General features: G+C 50.1%; 1 protein-coding gene and 1 long non-coding RNA gene across 6 annotated transcripts in view; one reads left to right on the forward strand and one right to left on the reverse strand.

Annotated features, from left to right (window-relative positions):
* Window positions 1–19,708, forward strand: part of COBL (cordon-bleu WH2 repeat protein) — a 271,385-nt gene that overhangs the window by 40,840 nt on the left and 210,837 nt on the right. The window lies entirely within an intron of this gene.
* Window positions 14,277–19,708, reverse strand: part of LOC142009662 (uncharacterized) — a 64,218-nt gene continuing 58,786 nt past the window's right edge. Inside the window, exons 5-7 of the long non-coding RNA XR_012644538.1 lie at window positions 15,399–15,503; window positions 15,154–15,302; window positions 14,277–15,058 (exon numbers count right to left, since the gene is read on the reverse strand). This is a non-coding gene — a long non-coding RNA (uncharacterized LOC142009662). The remainder of the gene's footprint in view (window positions 15,059–15,153; window positions 15,303–15,398; window positions 15,504–19,708) is intronic.

Below are 19,708 nucleotides of genomic sequence, written 5' to 3' on the forward strand. Positions count from 1 at the left end.
GTTGTTTAGCAACCTAAGATTCATTGAAGATCAACTGTGAATATAAATCCAGGATCAAGAAAAAACAAAGCGTCGCTCCAGTCATGCTAAGGAAATAGGTTTTCTTTCATTGCCTTGCCAACATGAAAGAAGGGGACATTAGGTTTTATTTCTGCCATTCAATTAAGCTGCTGCTATTCAGAGTGGTTTAGGCCAGATGCTCTAAACATGTGGCGCATGCTTGTGTGTACCTGATAATCTAAAATATAATATGATACAACAAAGTGAATGTATAATACCATTAAATAATACTAGTACAAGGTATACCAGGCATTTGTGGCCCCCATGCTGGAGCGACCTTCATTGGTGCACCCCACCTAACGATGGCAACCTTTTTAGATAAAAAGAACCATGAATTTAGATCTGCAATTGTGTTGCCTTGGAGGGACATCCAGGATCAGATGCTCATGAAACTAATGAGGATAAGGTCTCCTGGGGCTGGGAGCAGGCAAGATTAGACAGGATGGCCACTTCTCCCAGGCCTTTGGTCTAGGTGAAGCTGAGACGGGGAGGAGATCGCAACTAGTCAGGGGCCTAACTCTGTGTGCATCTTTTTGCCAAGGTCTGTTGTTTTTATGGAATCTAATGGTAGCTTTATAAGACACACACTGACTCAGGAAATCACAAATGCGTACAGGTTGGCCCTTCCTGGACCAGCACCCTCTGGACCTGAACCATCCTAAACCAGGGATTTTGCTGGACTGAGAAGGTGAGTGCTCTCCTGCTGGCCTCCAGCTCCACTTCCAGCCACCAGCCCAGGCCACTTCCTGTCCACAACTCCCTGGCTACCACCAGCTGCTCACTGGTCCTGACTGCCAGCTCCCCAGCCATTGCTTCTTGGTTGCAGGCTGTTGGCTTCCAGCCCCATTTACTGGCTTCTCAGCTGCTGCTGGCTTCCTGGCTGCTGCCAACCTCCCTGTCACTGGCTTGCCTTTAAAGGGGCTCCCAGCTGGCCCTCGATCCTAGCCTCTAGGGCTTTTTGGTCCAGCAACATCCATGCTCCTACTGGATCACAGATGTTGCTGGATCAGAGAGACCCCGATTTCAGTGGTTCAACCTAGAGTTGTTTATTAACTATGGATCTCAAACCATTTTGCAAAGCAGGGTGAGTTATGCTGTCGCAGCTTAGAGGTGGGAAAACTGAGCTGAACGGACTTAGCTAGGGCCATACCACTACCCACAGAGGCACAGCTGCTCAAAGTGAATTTAAGCAAAAAGTGAAAAAGATGTTTCACATGTAGAGAATGTCTGAAGAAAAAGGTGGAAAAGGACTTGTTTCCAGGATGCTGACTTCCATTTGGTTGAGAAAATAAGGCATTGGTGCATTCCGGTATTATAATTGGCATCAATTTTAGTGTTCCAATGGCTGCAGAGGGAGGAGTTTTCATTAATTCCCTATTTGCATAACTGACTACCTATTTCCCTGAAATGGGGGTCAGCAACCTTTCTGATCTGAAGTGCCGAAGTTGGATCTTTTGACCTCTAGGCATGGTCCACGAACCGGTGATACTTTTTAAAGTCACTAATACTGCTACTTACAACAGCTTCATTAATAAATTAAGATGCAGAACTTTACCAGTCAGTTAGTGATTGTTAGCATTATCTGGCCTTTTGTTAATCCAAGTGCAGTGTGGCTTTGAGAAAGCACCTGGCTTCATGGGTGCTGATAAAATTCAGTTCTTCTTCAAGTGGTCCCCGTGGGTGCTCCACAATAGGTGTTGGGCTCGCCCGGCGCCGCAGATTGGAAATCTTCCAGCAGTTTCTCCTGGATTGCGCATGCGCTGGCGCGCGCCGCCCCCCTGCACACCCCCAGCCGTGTGCGCGATCCGGTCCCCGCCAGTTCCTTCTCAACCGCCATCGGCTGCAGACGGAATCCACTCAGGCTAAGGCCAGAGTCAGATTACTTAGTGGTTTTTTCCATGTGTAATTTGTTGTTTTGGTTATTAAACAAAAAAAAAAAAAGAGGAAACAAAGACAAAGAGAATATCAGCAAAAAAGAAAAAAGAGAGGAGCGGAGAAGAGAAGAGCGGACGTGAGGGCCATTTAGGCCGCCCGCTGCCCCGCAGGCTGGTGATCACTATTTGGGGTGGAAAGGCACGGATTAAGTGCTAGTACCCTATTAACAATAAAGGACTCACCGCAATGGCCTCTTCAGGTTTTAAAAAGCGGGAGTCATGCCGTGAAGCTATGTCGGCCTCCGTGGGGCATAGTGAAGGCATCTGACACGTGGGAGAATTACAGCTTACCCAGATGCGTTCTCACTGTGCTAAGCTCACAGCCAGGGCCAGGAAGGACAGAGCGATGAGGCGTAAAATGCTCTTGTTGATAAGGCTCTCCAGCCGGACTTGCCGGAGAAGCCTCACCCAGAAGGGCCCTGTGGGTTGCATAAGAGGAGGGCAGCTTTTCTCTCTGACCCCCTCAGCGCAGAAACAGAGGAAACTCTCCCTGGCTCGATCCTTGCCGTGCGTTTGCAGCGAGCAGGACGAGCGGAGCACACAGCCACCAGCCGCATACTCAGGCAAGCGGCAGCGCACGTGGCAGAGGCTGAGCCTCCGATTATTCAACAGCCGGCACGCGCGGCGTCTAGAGCGTGAGCCAGGCAAGCGCTGGAACCGGCGGCACTGCCACAGGCGGCACAGACCCCCGCGGTACCAGCGGTGCAGGGCTGCCAGGCACGGAGCCTGCAGGCACCGGAGGGGGATACCCGCGCGGCACCGAGATCCCTGGCACGGAAGGGGACGGTGCCGGCCCCGCAGCAGAGGGGCAAGGCAACATCAAAAACCCGGCACCGCAGTCCATCTCTGGACAGGGCTGCGCTGCTGTTAGCACCAAGCCCTTCCCCTGTGATACACACGCCGCACCGAAGGCCTGTCTCTCCACCGGCCCATCCGGAAAAAAGAAAAAGAAAAAAAAACCAAAAAAAAAAAAACCCTCCTTTTCCGTTCCTCTAACCAATGTCACCATGGCTTGGGCCACCTTCACCATTTCTGGGACTGGATCCCCTGGTGTACTATCACAAGCCCGTTTCACCTCTGGCTGTGTCGTCGCGGAGGTCTCACTCTCCCAGACATCGGGGGTACACACCCCGCGAGTGGTCTAGGTCTCCATCCCTGGACCCTTGCCTGTGCTGCCATGGTCGTCCTTATCAGGCTGGACACAGACAAACCACAGGCCTACACCCAGGGGCACGTCCCCCACTGGCCGCTCAGTACCCCCATAGGCACTCCCGATGGGGGACGGAAACACAGTTGTCTAAAGGGGAGTTAATTTTAGAACCCCGAGACTTTCCTTCACGATCCTCCGGCGAGCAAGTGTATCATCGACTGCAGGAACCCAAGGGCTCGAGGGAGGTTTACCTTAGTGGTTCCTCCTCATCCTCCCCAGATGAGACCATGGCCCCCGGGGATGTCTCTCCCCCCGATGACTTTAAACAGTTTCAGGAGCCGTTTTGAAGGGTGGCTTTCGCGCAAGACATTCAAACGGCAGAGGTGCAGGAGAAACATCACAAACTCCTGAAAAATTTGAGACCCCCGGCTTCATCCAAAATTGCTATTCCGTTGGACGAAGCCATTCTGGAGTCAGCCACTACTATATGGCAGACTCCGGCCTCTGTTCCGCCTATGAACAAAAGAGCGGATAAGAAATACTTCGTCCCGGCAAAGGGCATGGAGTTCTTCTTCAGTCACCCACAACCAAATTCTTTGGTGGTCGGGTCGTCCCAACAGAGGTCAAAGGCTTCTCAGTACAAATTGGGGGATCGGACAAAGATGCTAAGAAGCTAGAGCTATTTGGCAGGAAGGTATATTCCTCTCCTATCCTGCTATTGAGAGTGGCAAATTATGGGCACACCTAGCAAACCATAATTTTGATAATTACTCCGGGCTTACTCCCCTCATGGATTCACTTCCGGAAGATAAAAAGCCGGTGTTCAAGGCGATGGTTCAAGAGGGCTATGCAGGATCGCGGACGGGAGTCCAGATTGCCCTGCACGTGGCAGACACAGCGGCACGTTCAACGGCTACAGCAGTGGTGATGCATAGAGAATCCTGGCCCCAGACGTCGGGTATCTCGAGGGACCTACAGGCGAAGATCGTGGACCTTCCCTTTGATACACAAAAGCTGTTTGCGGACTCAACTGACTTGGTCCCTCACCCCAGTAAGGACTCGAGAGCTACACTTAGAACCTTGGGCATTTATACTCCCCCATACAGGAGGGAAAACTTTTACCCTCAGCAAAGACGCTGTGCTTACAACCACAGCGTGCTCAATATCAATGGGGCTACGGCCAAGGGCGCTATCAATAGCGGCAACAGTACAGAACTCCTAGGTGACGTTCTTAACAAAGCTGTACGCCCTCGGGTCAGGCCCAAAGGCAACAAGTTTGATGGATAGGTCGGGGGCTGCACTATCAATACCCTCGCTCAATGCCACTCTCATTTCATGTTCCATCATCGCCTCAGACCGTTCCACTCCCAATGGCAAAAGATCACCACAGACATATGGGTGCTGGAGATCATAGCCATGGGTTACGCGATCCCTTCCCAGTCGCTTCCACCAACGAAGCCTCCCACCAGGCCTCACCACAGGGATGCTGCCACGAGGCAAGGCTCAAGCAGAAGGTGGCTCACCTTATGTTCATAAGGACGGTGGAAAGAGTGACGGAATAATTCCAGGGGAAGGTTTTTATTCACACTACTTCCTACCAGAGAAGAAAACAGGACACTGGAGGCCATCTTAGATCTTCGGGGCCTCAACAGTTACTTGCGTAAGCAACGGTTTCGGATGATCACAGTTGCCTTGATACTCACAGCACTGGACGATGGAGACTGGGTTGCAGCACTCGATTTACGAGATGCTTACTTTCATATAACAATCCATCTGGCACACAGGCGCTTCTTCTGCTTTACGGTCGGCCAGGAGCGCTTCCAGCACAGGGTTCTTCCGTTTGGCCTCTCCTCGGCCCCCAGAGTCTTACCAAAACCCTGGCAGTGGTATCGGCCTACCTGCACAGACGGGGGTGTTTATTTTTCCCATATCTGGGCGACTGCCTGCTAAAAGGGACCTCGAAGGCAGAGGTCTCAAGCATGATACGTGTCACAGCGGACACGTTTCTTCACCGGGCCTAGTCATCAACCTTGCAAAGTCAAAGTCCGAACCCACACAACATATAGAGTTCATAGGGGCACGCATAAACTCTATCACAGCAAGGGTGTACCTACCCGACGCCTGCTTCCGCGCAATCAGTTCGCTGGTGCAAGTCATTACATACAGCCCCACGGTGCCGGTCTTAACGTGCCTACAGCTGCTGGGCCATACGGCGGCAGCAACGTTTGTGGTACAGAATGCCAGGTTGCACATGTCAAGCCTGTAGCATTGGCTGGTGAGCGTTTACAAACCGGCATCCCACACTGTCCACAGGGTGGTGTTGCCCACAACAGAGGTGTGCAGATCCCTGGCGTGGTGGGAAAACCCCGAGAATCTGCTAGTGGGGGTGCCTTTTCACCAACTACAAATTTCTATTTTTTTTCTTACTACTGACGCCTCCCACATCGGATGGGGAGCACACATCGGCGACAAGGTAACGCGAGGGCTATGGTCCCCTGCGGAACAGACACTGCACATAACCATGCCGGAGCTCAGAGCAGTGTTCAACGCCTGCAAACATTTTTCGAGATTACCTACGTGGCAAAGTAGTCGGGATTCAATACCGACGATACCTCCACTATGTTTTACATCAATCGACAAGGAGGAGCACGATCCCGTGCCCTATGTGCGGAAGCAGTCCAATTGTAGAATTGGTGCATCGCCAACAACATAACATTGAAAGCCTCGTACTTGCCGGGCGCTCACACTGTGAAAGCAGATCAGCTGAGCAGGCGCTTTGCAATCACACACGAATGGCAGATCCGCTCTGATCTGCTACGGCGCATTTTTCGTACATGGGGGTTTCCCCAGATCGATCTGTTTGCCACAAGGTCTTGCACAAAGCCAGAAGGGAGAGAGCTCGCATGATACTCATAGTCCCGCTTGGAATCGGCAGCAATGGCTTCCCTTGCTTTTGCGCATGTCGGACCGCCCACCGCTCCCTCTACCGGTGGCACCGGACTTACTCACGCAGGCTCAGGGGTCCTTAGTGCACCCGCACCCTCAGGGTCTGTACCTACAAGCATGGCTAATCCATGGCTTAGCTCTTTAAAGGACACGTGTACGGAGGGAGTACAACAAGTCCTGGAATGTAGCCGAAGGACCTCCACCAGGAGGACTTACAAGCAGAAATGGACTCGATTCACAGCCTGGTGTTCTGCCAAGCAGTTAGCTCCCCTTGATGTTCCTATACCTGTAATACTAGAATACTTATTGGACCTCAAGAGAGGCGGGTTTTCTCTATCCTCGCTAAAGGTCCACCTCGCCGCTATATCAGCCTTTCGGCATACAGAGGAAGGGCCCACGGTATTTGCCCATCCTATTGTTACCAGGTTCCAGAAGGGGCTGGTAAACCTGCACCCCCCTTGGAAACTGCTTCCACCATCGTGGAATTTGGACTTGGTGCTCAGCACGCTATCGGGTCCACCTTTTGAACCATTAGCCACAGTTCCCATACGTCTCCTTATGATAAATTTAAAAAAAAAACAACCTCCCTCCTTGCTACTACGTCAGCCCGCAGGGTGAGTGAGCTCGCGGCAGTGATGGCAACGCCGCACTGCACAGTATTCTCAAAGGAGGCGGTAACCTTAAGGCTGCACCCAGCCTTTGTTTCAAAAGTCTCTTCGGAGTCCAATCTTAACGAGCCAATAGTTTTACCCTCGTTTTACCCAAAGCCTCACAGCTCCGGCACGGAGGCACACCTGTATCTCCTGGATGTGAGGAGGGCGTTGGCCTTCTACATAGACAGAACTAAGTCCTTCCGGAAAACGGACAGGCTCCTAGTCTCTCTCTCTCCCAGGTCAAAAGGAGAAGGTCTCTCTTCACAGAGAATCTCTAAGCACATTGTGTGCTGTATAAAAATGTGTTATGAGCTTCAAACTGCTCCTTTGCTGGCCCCGCCCAGGGCTCACTCCACCAGGGCGGTGGCGGCGTCAACAGCCTTCTTCAAGGGCATTACGTTAAAAGACATCTGTAGAGTGGCAACCTGGTCTTCCTACGACACCTTCGCCGAGCATTATGCCCTGCCTCGGGTATTCGAAGAGGATACCCGCCTGTCAACAGCAGTCCTCTCGGGGGCAAGCTGCACATCAACCGATTACCCACCTCCTTACTTGGGTTACTGCTGGGTAGTCACCTACTGTGGAGCACCCACGGGGACCACTCGAAGAAGAAAGAGAAGTTACTCACCTGTAGTAACGATGGTTCTTCGAGATGTGTCCCCGTGGGTGCTCCACCACCCGCCCATCCTCCCCGCTTCGGATCTCTGTCTAGTGTTTTTCAGGAGCATCCGAGGCGGTTGGTCAAGGAACTGGCGGGGACCGGATCGCGCACACGGCTGGGGGCGCGCAGGGGGGCGGCGCGCACCGGCACATGCGCGATCCAGGAGAAACTGCTGGAAGATTTCCGATCTGCGGCGCTGGGCGAGCCCGACACCTATTGTGGAGCACCCACGGGGACACATCTCGAAGAACCATCATTACTACAGGTGAATAACTTCTCTTTTGTGTGCCCCTCGGCACCTGTGCCAGGGGTTGCTGATCCTGGCCCGAAAACTACCACTTTGAGTGGTGGTAGCCTGGATTTAAACCTACTTGCTCAGGAGTAGAGGGTTTGAGCATCTAACACTGCTGGTTTATTCTAATGTATTTCCAGTTAGGAAAGCTGATGTAACCCTTGGGATGCTTCAGTTTTGTTGACATAACTTTAGGAATTGTTTATAAAACTTCAGCTTGTTTAGCCTTTTTTAATATTAATATCAGTGTATACTGAAACTGCTGTTGTCGACAAACAAATAGCCTTGAACTGTAAAATCAGCGTGATTGTAACAACACATAGCCTATACATTTGAAATAAAACAAATTTATGTTTTTAGCTCTGCCATCCAAGCGTGAAGAAGAGAATAATATAATCCAAATTTCTTTGGCAAGGTAGACTCTGCAGTACTTGATCTGAACCTCACCCAGGTTACCTGAAGTCTCAAGACACAGGCCTTCTCTTACTACTTGGACGTAGTTAAAGAAGACTCAAAACATGTGTCAGGGCTATTTAAGGGCTTTTTACTCACAGGGAGGAGTATGTCTCTGAGCACTCCAATCAGCACCAGTGGGATTGCTTACATAAGTATTTACTACTCAACACAAGAAAGGGTGGTGAAATAAGGCTGCAGGCCTTTTGACTAGTAAGTTTTCAACACATTCATACACTGCACTGAGTATTTCAAAGGGATGGTATTGTTCAGGGCATCAGTAGGAAAATACAGAGACTTTAATCTCCAACGTTACTGCTTTTTATCCAGCTTAGTTCGTATCTTAGGCTGTGTCTACACTACAAAGAAATTTCGAAAGGGGGAACATCGAAAAAAATCAAAATAAGGGATTTCGAAATAGCACGGCTACACACACAAAACGGATCACTGTACCGATCCACTATTTCGAAAAAACACCCTTGATTTTTCAAAAGAGAGCGTCCACACAGGAAAACGGGCTATTTCGAAATAAGCAGCTGGGAAACATCACGCACGGGATCACATGGCTGACAAGCCCTTCGGGGTCACACAGCCAGCGGCGCCCTTAAAGGGCCCCTCCCAAACAAATCCACCCTGCACACACAGAGCCCAGCAGAGCGGTACATAGCACTGCATGGACTGTGCACCCAGAACCAAAAGGAGAATGGAGCAGCAGCAGCTGCCAGAGTCCGATGCTGGCACCGTCACTGGGACCCAGGCGGTCATCACCATCCTGGGTGTGGTGGATGCCCTGGAGCCCACCTTTCCACCCACACGTGTCCTGCAGGCCCTGCCAAGGGGGCAACCGCCGCTCCCCATCCCCTGTCCCCCACGGCATCTCTGGAGCCACCCCAGCAGTGGGGACTGGTGGGAGAGGCTGGTCCTGGGCCAGTGGGACAATGAAAGATGGCTTGCCAACTTTAGAATGACAAGGCACACATTCATGGAGCTGTGTCAGTGCCTCTCACCCGCCCTGCAGCACATGGACACCCGCATGCGGCCCGCGCTCCCGGTCGAGAAGCGTGTGGGGATTGCCCTTTGGAAGCTAGCCGCCCCGGACTGCCATCGGTCAGTGGGGCACCAATTCGGGGTGGGCAAGGCCACCGTGGGAGCCGTCCTCCTGGAGGTAAGTCAGACAAGGGCCCCACACCCTCCCCAGGAAGGGGTAGGGGGCCCCCGGGTGAGAGGCATGCAGGGGGCAGGGGGCCCCCGGGTGGGGGGCCTGCAGGGGCAGAGGGGCCCCTCCGATGCGCAGGCCCACATGTTGGTGCCTCCCTACAGGTGGTTCAGGCCATCAGCCGCTGCCTCCTGCAGAGGGTCGTCCGCCTCGGCAACTTGGACGACGCCATGGTGGGATGCGCAGCCCTTGGATTCCCGAGCTGCTTCGGCACGCTTGATGGCACGCACATTGCTATTTGGAGCCCAGACCATAGTGCAGGATGCTATATAAACCACAAGGGGTTCCACTTGGTGGTGCTCCAAGCACTCATAGATGCCTGGGGCCGGTTTACTGACATCTGCATTGTCTGGTCCCATCAAGCCCATGATGCGTGGGTATTCCGCAACTCCTGGCTGGGGCGGTGCATGGAGGAGGGCACCTTCATCCCTGCTTGGGAGCTCCCCGTGGGGGACACAACAATGCCACCCTGTATAGTGGCTGATGGGGCATACCCATTAAAGCCATGGCTGATGTGCCCCTACACTGGGCACACCACCGCCAGCCAGGACATTTTTAATGCCCACTTGAACCAGGCCCGCAACACTGTTGAGCAGGCCTTCGGACGCCTCAAGGGGTGTTTCCAATGCCTCAACGCGCAGCTGGACGTGAGCCTGCGCAACACCCCTGAGGTGGTCGTGGCCTGTTGCGCGCTGCACAATGTGGTGGAGGGCAAGCAGGAGTGCTACATGCCCGGGTGGGCTGTGGACAGCAGCCCTGGCTATGAGCTGCTGCCCACGGCCCCATGCCGCCAGGCACAGCGTGAAGGGGTTAGGGTCCGGGAGGCCTTCAAGCAGGAGCTACACTGACCTCCACCTGGCACATGGCTCACACCCACCCTGCAGCACGGCCACCCCACACACACAGGGGACACGGGTACACAAAAAGGTTTATTAACTGGGGACTAACTACGTAAATAAACGGCTGTTAAATAATGGTGTGGGGTCTTCCTATGGGGGCTAAATATGGGGGGAACAGGGAGAACTGTATACAATGGAGCAGGGGCATGTCCCCATGGCCGGGACGACTTGCAGGGGCAGGCCTCGTCCCCCACAGGGGTGGAGGGGCGAGATCCCTGTCGGGTACGGGTGCCCCTGCCGCCCTTGGTGCGGGGGCCCTGTCGGGGCCGGGAGGGGGCTGGAAGGATGGGGAGGTAGGGTTGTTCAGGGGCTGAAGAACAGGGTGGGCTGGGTGAGGCAGGGTGGGGGCTGGGGGGGCCAGGGAGGGGATCCCTCTCCTGGCTGGCACTGGCGACCAGCCAGTTGGCCAGGGCAAGACGGGTGGATGGGCTGAGGGTGGGTGGGATGAGGGCAATGTGTTCGGGGTCAGCAGTGGGAGTGGGTCCAGGGGCAGCGGGGGGGGTGAGTTCAGGGGCAGCGGGGGGGCTGGCTGGGGGGCCAGCCGTCAGAGGGCTGCGACTGCCTCAGACCAGTCCTCCCTACACCAGGCCCTGTCCTCCCGCTCCATGAGCAGCCACTCCAAAGCATGGCAGTCTGCTCCCGGATGGCTGCAGTGTAGGCCTTCGCTGCCTCCTGGGGGTCGTAGCGCCACCGGCGTCAGGCCATCCAGGTCTGGGCAGGCAGCACCCAGGGCAATGGGGAGGAGGGCTCTCCTTCTCTGTCCGAGGGTGTCAAGGGTGTGGTCTGGCCCTCAGAGCACGATGCTGTGGAGACACAAGGGGAGAATGGCCACCCATCAGTGCTGTCGCCCGGGACTGGGGTCTCCAGGCGCGCCATCCCCCGGCCATCCCCCAAGGTGGTGCCTCCCCTGCCAACCCTGCTTGGGGCTCCCGTGTGCCCGCCGGGATCTCATCTGTGGGGCAATTGCTGGCTGCGGCCTGGACCCCGCATCCCTCCCCAGTTGGGCAGGCTAGGGTGCTGTCCATGGGTGCAGGTGCTGGATGGCACCACGCTTGGGTCTGGGACAGGGCAGGGTACCGTGGGATAGGCCCCCCGACCCAGGCCACCCGATCCACCTGTCACCTACGTGGACCTCTGGAGAACACCGGCCTCGAGGGCACCTGGCTGGAGGTCCCGGAGCTGACTGTGATGAGTAATGGGCCTCCCTTATCCGAGTCGCTCCTGGTCCCCGCAGGTGTGGTCTGGCTGGAGGGTCCCATCTGCTGCAGCGGGTCTATCTCCCGGTTGGGGTCTGGGCCACCTGTGTTCCACCTGCACCGATGGCTCAGGGGTGTCCTTCGAGCCGAGGAGCTGTTGCAGCGCCTGGTAGCGTGGGCACCTTGGGCCGGCCCCGGCCCCTGATCGGCTGTGGGCATCCTTGGCCTGGCTGTAGACCTGCCTCAGCTCCTTATCTTTGGAGTGGACCTGAGCAGCCATGCACTGTGGGTGTCCCCGCTTCTGCAGCCCCAGGGACAGCTGCTCAAAGGCAGCTGCATTGCAGGGTCTCCCTGTGCTGTGGAGCAGCACCTCCTCCTTCGCCCAGAGGCCAAGGAGGTCTTTTACCTCAGCCTCCATCCAGGATGGGCCCCTCCTTTTCTGGCCCTGGCTCTCCTCCAGTGACCCCTCGGGCTGAGAAGAGGGGGCCTCCTGGGGTGTCCCAGAGTGTGGGGGGCTCGCCGTCCTGCTGGTGGGCTGGGTGGCACGACCGTCTGGATGCTGAAGTGTGTATAGGGCTGAGCTCGTGCTTCTCGAGCCCTAGGCACACTCTCAGCTTCCTGCATGGGGTTTCCAGAGCCTTGCAGCTTTAAGGGGCTGGCCCAGAAACCATAGAGCCCTGCCGGGACTTACTAGTGCGTCTCCCGCGCTCCCTGGAGCTGCTGCCATGGCGGACCCGCAATTTTGAAATTGCGAGCCGCGGAGCGTCTACACATGCCCTATTTTGAAATTTTATTTCGAAAGGGGCCACTCTTCCCAATCCCAGATGGGAAGAGCGATTTCGAAAATTGAATCCATTTTTGCTGAAAACAGTTTCGAAAGAGGCTGTTGAGCATGTAGACGCTCCGCAGCCTCTTTCGAAATTGGGGCCACTTTCAAGATTAATTTCGAAACAGAGTGCTAGGGTAGACACACCGTTAGTGTGTTTATGTGTGGTGATTGACAGTTCACTCAGTCCATTTCACAAAGGACAGATCTCTACACTGCAAAAAGTCCCAAAAGTGAAGTTCTTGGTGCCAGCTTCAGCAGAGAGGTGGGGAGGATTAAGAGGTAGTGTTCCCTGTAAGAAGAAATTTGGATGCCACCCAGCTAATTATCAGAATTCCCACAGCACTCACATCTGGCAGCGTATGTTTCTACTGGTGGTGCACACCCCCTTATGCCCTAATGCGTACAGCAAAGTTTATTCCTCCCATGGATGGAAAAAAATAGGGAGACTCCTGATTCAGGGATGCTGAGGGGTTTCTGGGAACTGCACCTCACTGAGTGTCCTAAAAGAAGTGGGGTAAGGTCCTGTGCTTCTGATATTTAAAAGTACTACAGGCAGCGTGAGGAACATTTCTTGCAAGGCCTGGGATGGGATCGACTCGGCTATCTCTGTTTGTTGTCAGTGATGCAGTGAAGGATAGTGCATCGGAGGCAGCCAGTCACTAGTGTCTTCTCAGGTGAGTAAGCCCCACCAACAGCATGCACTCCAGTTTGTCCTGGACACTGGGTTGTGTGTACAGTGTGGCTGCTGAGCTGCAATGTGCAATACCATCTGCTGCCCTTAGGGGGCTCCTGGTGAGGGCAGAATTTCTCCAGCCCATTGCCTGCAATACAACTGGCTGCCACTCGTGGGTCAGGAGCACTGTTGGACTAATTTAGTTCAGCCTCCCCAAAGGGAAGGAAGTGCTGCTTGCAGCCACAGTCACTCCCAGCAGCCCCTGCTCCCTTTTCTACAGGCCCAACAAGGGTATAAGAATTCTGAGCTGGCAGGTTGAGTTGGGTGGAGGGGCTTTCCGATAAAGGAAAGAAGAGGAAGGGGTTCTGAGCTGGAGTTAATGTTAGGCTGTGGGGGCTTGCTGAATTAGCAGGAGAAGGCTTCTGAGTCTGGAGGAAGGATTTCAGAACCTAGAGTTAGAGTGGGGATAAGCTTTGGGGGAAATATCTTAGGGCCAGTAGGATATGAAGCCTGGGAAGAGGGGCGTTGGTTTGATTTTCCAGCTCCTACTGGGCTGTGAGCTTGATGTAGGGAAAGATCAGAGAGGTTTCAGCAGTAGGGTATGTGAGGTTTTTAAGGTAAAAGGGGTTCTCAAATACTGAAGTCATCTGGGAGGCGGAATTTTTCCATTAAGTTTGTACAAGAGCCTTTTGATGGTAAATGCATGGCACTATGAAGTAAATTTTCAGAAAGGCTCAGGCTTACCCTGTTCTCTGCTAGGCAGTTTGCACTTACAATTTTGCAAATGCATTTCAGTTGTGAACTGAAGTCTGAACCCTTACACCCTTGACTGTAATTTTCATGGCAAGCAGAGGGGTAGAAGTAGAAACATGCTGATTTGTGTCTACAGCTGTGTTGCAGATGCAAAAATGCAGGCTCTGTATATGTCTGCAAGTGGAGGGCACCCTTCTGAAAAATGTAACCCATTATTTTCACTATGTCTTGAAGATCCAGAAGGGCCTGAATTTGATTTAAAAAACATGGGGTAACCATATGGACAGGGTGATTAAAGCCATGGACTTTGGAGAGGCAGATATTTGTCTTGGTTTCTACTAACTAGAGAGAAATCCACGTAGAAAGTTACCACTAGATACTTTTTATCCTTTACCACAAAGCCAGAAGGGACAATCGGTTATCCAGTTCATACTCATGATTCTGCAGTATAGTGAGGTTGCCCAGCACGATAGGGTCATGCTGACTTTTGTTTGAAATAAGGTAGACAAACCAAATAAGAAAAAACACTGGATACAAAATTTGCATCAAATGCCCTTTCATTATATTCTAGGTCAGACAGCTCCCGCTCAGAGATTCAGAAAGGAAAACTATGTATTTAAGGTATTTGTGGTAGCTGCTGAGAAATGAACTGTGTTCCATCCCTCCTGATGTCACATTTGGCAGAAAAGATAGAAGAGATGCACATTATGGCGAAGATCATGCCTAATGGAGGTTAACATTCGATAAACATATTCTGAAGTGGTTGCCAGCTCCGGATTTGGTCTCTAGCCAGTCTGTTGATGGAGAGGAGTGAGACATTCTTAACTGGGAAGAGATCATACCGACAGTCATCCGTGTATCTTGCCTATAGGAGAGACGCATTGGTTCTTTTGGGGTCTTTGTATAATGGCCTGAAATCCAGAAATGTGTTAAAGGGGATACATTTTGGAGGCCAGTATGTTTTTTTATGATCTGTCAGTTATTACTTTGAGATAAATTACTGTGCAGTTGTCTGGAACGTGCAATGGTCTCTGCACATTCCCCAAACCTTATTCACTGTCTAGGCCCCTGCAAAAGAACCATTCTGGCTATTTTTTTTTTTTTTGCAGGCTGCATATTTATATCATCTTAAAGGGTCTTCTAATGTCATCTATGGCTGCAGTAACATGTTAGCAAAGGCCTGAACTAAACACATCTTAAATTAAAACACACCAGATGAACTGCTCCACACCACTGCAGCAATCTGTTCAAAACCTATTTCTAGCAGTGGACAAAGGTCAAAACTCCATGCTTCTGCTGGTGCATCCTTCAGTGCCTTTGATGTTGTTGCTCATAAGCTTCTCCTGTGGGATGGGGTTGAACAGCGTTACTGTGGATTCAATCTAACATCATATACAGGCAGCCTGATGAGCACGTGTGTGCCTTACTGTGGGCTCACCTGTGAAGACCTTCAAAAATCAGTATGGTCACTCATCTTTAACACATACAAGATTCCAGCCAGAGCAATCAGGAAATATGATGGGACTTTAGTGTTGGCCGTCTTCTTCACCAATGCCACCCCTAGGCATCTCCAAGATACACCTCCGCCTACAAGAATTAGAACAGTTAGTTCAGACTTAATCTGCAGCAGCAAGTGCAATGATAGGAGGAGGAGAGACACTTCAGGAAACTTACCTTACTTACCTCAGCTCTAATTGAGGACCTCTGACCACCTGTCATTAAGGTGAATTTTTGGGATAGATCTTCAAGATCTATTTTTAGCATCTCCTCTTCTCCGAGACCAGTTACCTAATGGAAAAACAGACTGTCTTAAAACACCAATGTCTAGTTTTGCCTCAGAACAGTTATGCTTCACTACAGGTGTGTCTTATGTTTCATGACATTGGGATTTATGCAGATCCCCTGTTGTGTTCGTTAACCATTTTTGAAATATGTTAATTTTACATTGTAACTTATAAGTTAATCTTCCAACTGTATCTCTGTAGAGAACAAATTTACACAGTGTACCAGCAAATAACTTTTTCTCTCTCCCTTTTATTTTCTTTTTCTTAAGGTTAATGCATCACTAACGGGATAATCAGAAACTAAATATGGGTGGGGTGTTGTGTTATCCACCAGATATTTTTATTACAATCTGTAGCACTAAATGAGCATCCCCTGTAATGCATAATCGCATTACATTGATTCTGAGTTGTTTCCGCTCCAGTATTGGATGGTGCATAGTAGTTATTGTGTGTGCAGCAGTAATACAAACACTGGTCTTTACTTGAACACAATGACTTGCTTGTGACACTGAAGATTAGCTTTCAGTAGATTACTAAAAAAGGAGATACACTGGGTCTCTTGCAGTGCTAGGTTTCTCTGCGGATTCTTTTCAGCTTTTAAACATGGCATTTAAGCAGTCATTCAGTTAAGTCTGGATAGAATGTCATTTCCATTAAAAAAAAAAAGACTAAAAATCAGCCAAGAACCATTTTAAGTTAGGAGAAACAAGCTGCATAGTGTTTGGTGAATGGAAAGCTGTGATGCTTATACTGGATAATATTCAGAAAGCTCCCACTGCTGATTCCGCTGCAAGAGGGAAGCGTAAAAATCTTGTGGCTTGTGTTAGAAGTGAAGAACATCATTCCAACTTCTCATTCCAACTCTGTGACAGACTTTGCAGTGTGGCTTTATCTACAGCTGCTCCTCCCTACATATAAAATGGGAGTCATGCTGATTTAGTTGCCTCTTGGGATTTGAAGGGTCACTTGTTAATTACCTCAAAGTGTTGTTATATATTTGGACCCTGTGTCTTTTTCCATACCTCATTTCAGAAATGTGCTGATGTGAGACAAAGCCCCCCCAATAATTTTAAAAAAAATAAGGGAGAAAGTTAACATTTCTAAAGTAAAATTCATGTTATCAATTATATTTCTACTGCTTGGGTCAGAATTTTCCCTCCTGTATCAATCCTGCTGTCTCCCAGAACTTGACAGATCTTTATAATATATGCAGATATACCTATCTCACAGAACTGGAAGGGACCTTGAGAGATCAAGTCAGTCCCCTGCATGACGAGCGCCAAGCCTGACAGATTTTTTTTTTTTTTAATGTATTTGTCCCAGATCCCTAAATGGCACCCTCAGGGACTGATCTCACAATCCTGGATTTAGCAGACTAAGCTGAGCTATCCGTCTCTTTTCAGTGTGTAACACTTCTTTTCTGTGACTGTAAAGAGATTCTGTTTCTCTCTCACATTCTTTTTCTTGTGTCTCTTCTTTTTGTATTTCCTCTCCTTTTGTGTCGTGTCTTACCTTCTTTCCTGCGTCTTTCCTTTCTCCAACTCTGTCTTGTAACTCACCTTTCACTCCCTGCCCCTTTCTGTTCCTTCTTGTCTCATTGGCAGTGCATTGCTAATACGAAAGATTCAGAGTGCTAGGGATCACTTTTTTAGCGTTAGATACTAATAGTTGTTTGAGTGTCTAATGCAATTAGAGCAAGTAGTTAGGCCAGGTCTGCACCAGGCATTAAAATCAATTGTAGGTGTGCAGTTCTAGCTAAGCAATTGCTGTAGCTAGCACTGACTTATCTACAATTGACTTACCTGGTTGTCCTCACAGAGGGAGGTCGGTGAGAGAGACTCTTTCGTCAGCCTCCTTTACGCCTCCCAATATTGAAAAGTGCAGGGGTCGATTGCCAACTCCAGACAGTTAAATTCCATGCATCTATATCATGTGCACACAATCAAACCCCAGAAGATTGACACTGAGTGGGTCAATCTTCCATGTAATGTAGATATACCCTAAGGCTCTGAAAACACTACTAACATTAAACTCCAGGACGAAGGTTGAGCTAGATGGCCAGTCCATGACAGGTTTGTTTTTAAATCGGTAAACATAGGCTCTTGTATACCTAAGGCACCTGTATTTACATTATATATGGAGAAAATATAGCTTATTACATATAAAATAGTGTATATTACTTTTCACTGGAAGTCAGGGTATTGAGTCTAGCTAAGTGAGAGGAAAAAAGCATTGCTGATATTTCTGTCTGAACTGTATCCAAGCTCCTGACCTGGAAACAGAGCATTATCACGAGAACCAAACCACTGCAGTTATGTCCACTGCTCTTAAATAATAATACAATAAAATTAAATGTGCTTGTTCTGGAGAATAGTGCTTCATAACATTAGAAGTATCAAAATCTAGCTTCTTCCCATTTCTCTTATTGTACAAACTAAGACTATGGCTGCGTCTACACTAGCAAGCTCTTTCGAAAGATTTTTTTTTTTTTGAAAGAAGGGGACTCTTTCGAAAGATCCCACAGAGTGTCTGCACACAAAAAAGTGTTCTTTGGAAAGTAAATTGAAAGAATGTGGTGCTTCTTTTGAAATCGCTCTTCCTTTCCCATTTCAGGAAGAGCATCCCTTTCGAAAGCTGCTTTTGAATGAAAATGTGTGTAAATGCACCACAGGCCCTTTTTTTTTTTTTTTTTTTTTTTTGAGAAAAAGTAGTCCTCATAGGGTCTGATTTTTTTGATCCCTGACTCATTCTTTCAAAAGAGTGGGGACTGTGTAGATGCTCTCCTTTGAAAGAGCAGATTACTCTTTTGATTCACTTTTTTGTGTGTGGATGCAGTCTTTTGAAAAGTTCTTTTGGAAGAAATCTTCCAGAAGAGCTTCTTTCCAAAGATCTCTGTAGTGTAGACGTAGCCTATGTCTGTACTAGACATAGCAGTCAACTGCTGATCTGCAATTCTAACACTAGATGTACAGTTAAAATTGACTTAGCAGTCAGCTACAGTGGCTGTCTACACAGAAGAAGGCCAGCGTTAGAATTTCTTCTGTCAACCTTCCTTAATACTCTCCACTCGCAAGGAGTCCCAGGGTCGACTTTGCGCAAAACAAAACTCTGGAAGATTGACCCTCAGCAGGTCGATCTTCCATGATAGAATGCCGTGAGGCTAAATCTTATTTTTGTGAATATTGTTTAGTACCAATGAGGAAATGGCTTTATAAAAAAAAAACAACCTATAGCTTATGCATACTTCTATTAAATTAATGTTTATGCGTGGTTCTCAGTATATTCTTGGATTCACAGAACAATAGAGAACCTCACTCTTGGGTTCATTTTAACACTTGGAAATTTTTTACGCTAACCTGGCTTTGCAGCCAACTGGATGCCTTGTCCACGTGTGTTAGTGAGAAGTATGTGGAACTGATTCTCCAATTGAGTTCTCCAAACTAAGGCAGCTCTGTTGATGTCAAGTTTTGAATGCTCACACTGCTTAGGATAAGAGAGGGAATCTGCAAAGTTTCGGTGCTGTAGCCCTTAACTTATACTTGTTTTCTTTTGTCTTTTCTAGAACAGTGTCTCTCAACCAGGGGAATATGTACTCTTGGGGTACTCGCTGGTTTTCCGGGGGACTACTCAACTCACCTAGATCAGGATTTCACAGCCTGAGGGGTCGCAGCCCCTGGTTAGTCATGGGAAAAGTTTAGGCAGGTCACAAGCTCCAGGCTGACATTAGGGGGTAGCAAGCAAGGAGAGTGCCTGGGACTCCATGCCGTAGGGAACGACAAAAAGTCTTGTGGCACCTTACAGACTAACAGATATTTTGGAGCATAAGCTTTTGTGGGCAAAGACCCACTTCCATTAGACCCTCCTCTAGGTACTTACTTCCGCTGCGCCATTCAGGGTCCCAGGTTAGGTTACCTGTCATTGCCGGAGTATGGTGGAGCTGCGTCCCATCAACGGTCAGGATTGCCATTTGAGGGACCGTCAGGCACACGGGTGGATATGTGGACAGGCAGGGCTTCCCATTCAGTTCAATGGAGTGGTCAGTCTGGGCAGGCAAACGCCAGCAGGTACCGTTCATTTGGACCAGCTCTGTATGAATCTGTTTCTTGGTGACGATTACTTCAAATCTAGGCCAGTTCGTCAAGACATTATATGGTCATGTGCACAGGATCTCCTTATCGGAATGGGTGCAACACTCACTGGGGTACAGAG

The sequence above is a fragment of the Carettochelys insculpta genome, chromosome 2 (assembly GCF_033958435.1).
Source record: "Carettochelys insculpta isolate YL-2023 chromosome 2, ASM3395843v1, whole genome shotgun sequence".
NCBI lineage: Eukaryota > Metazoa > Chordata > Testudines > Carettochelyidae > Carettochelys > Carettochelys insculpta.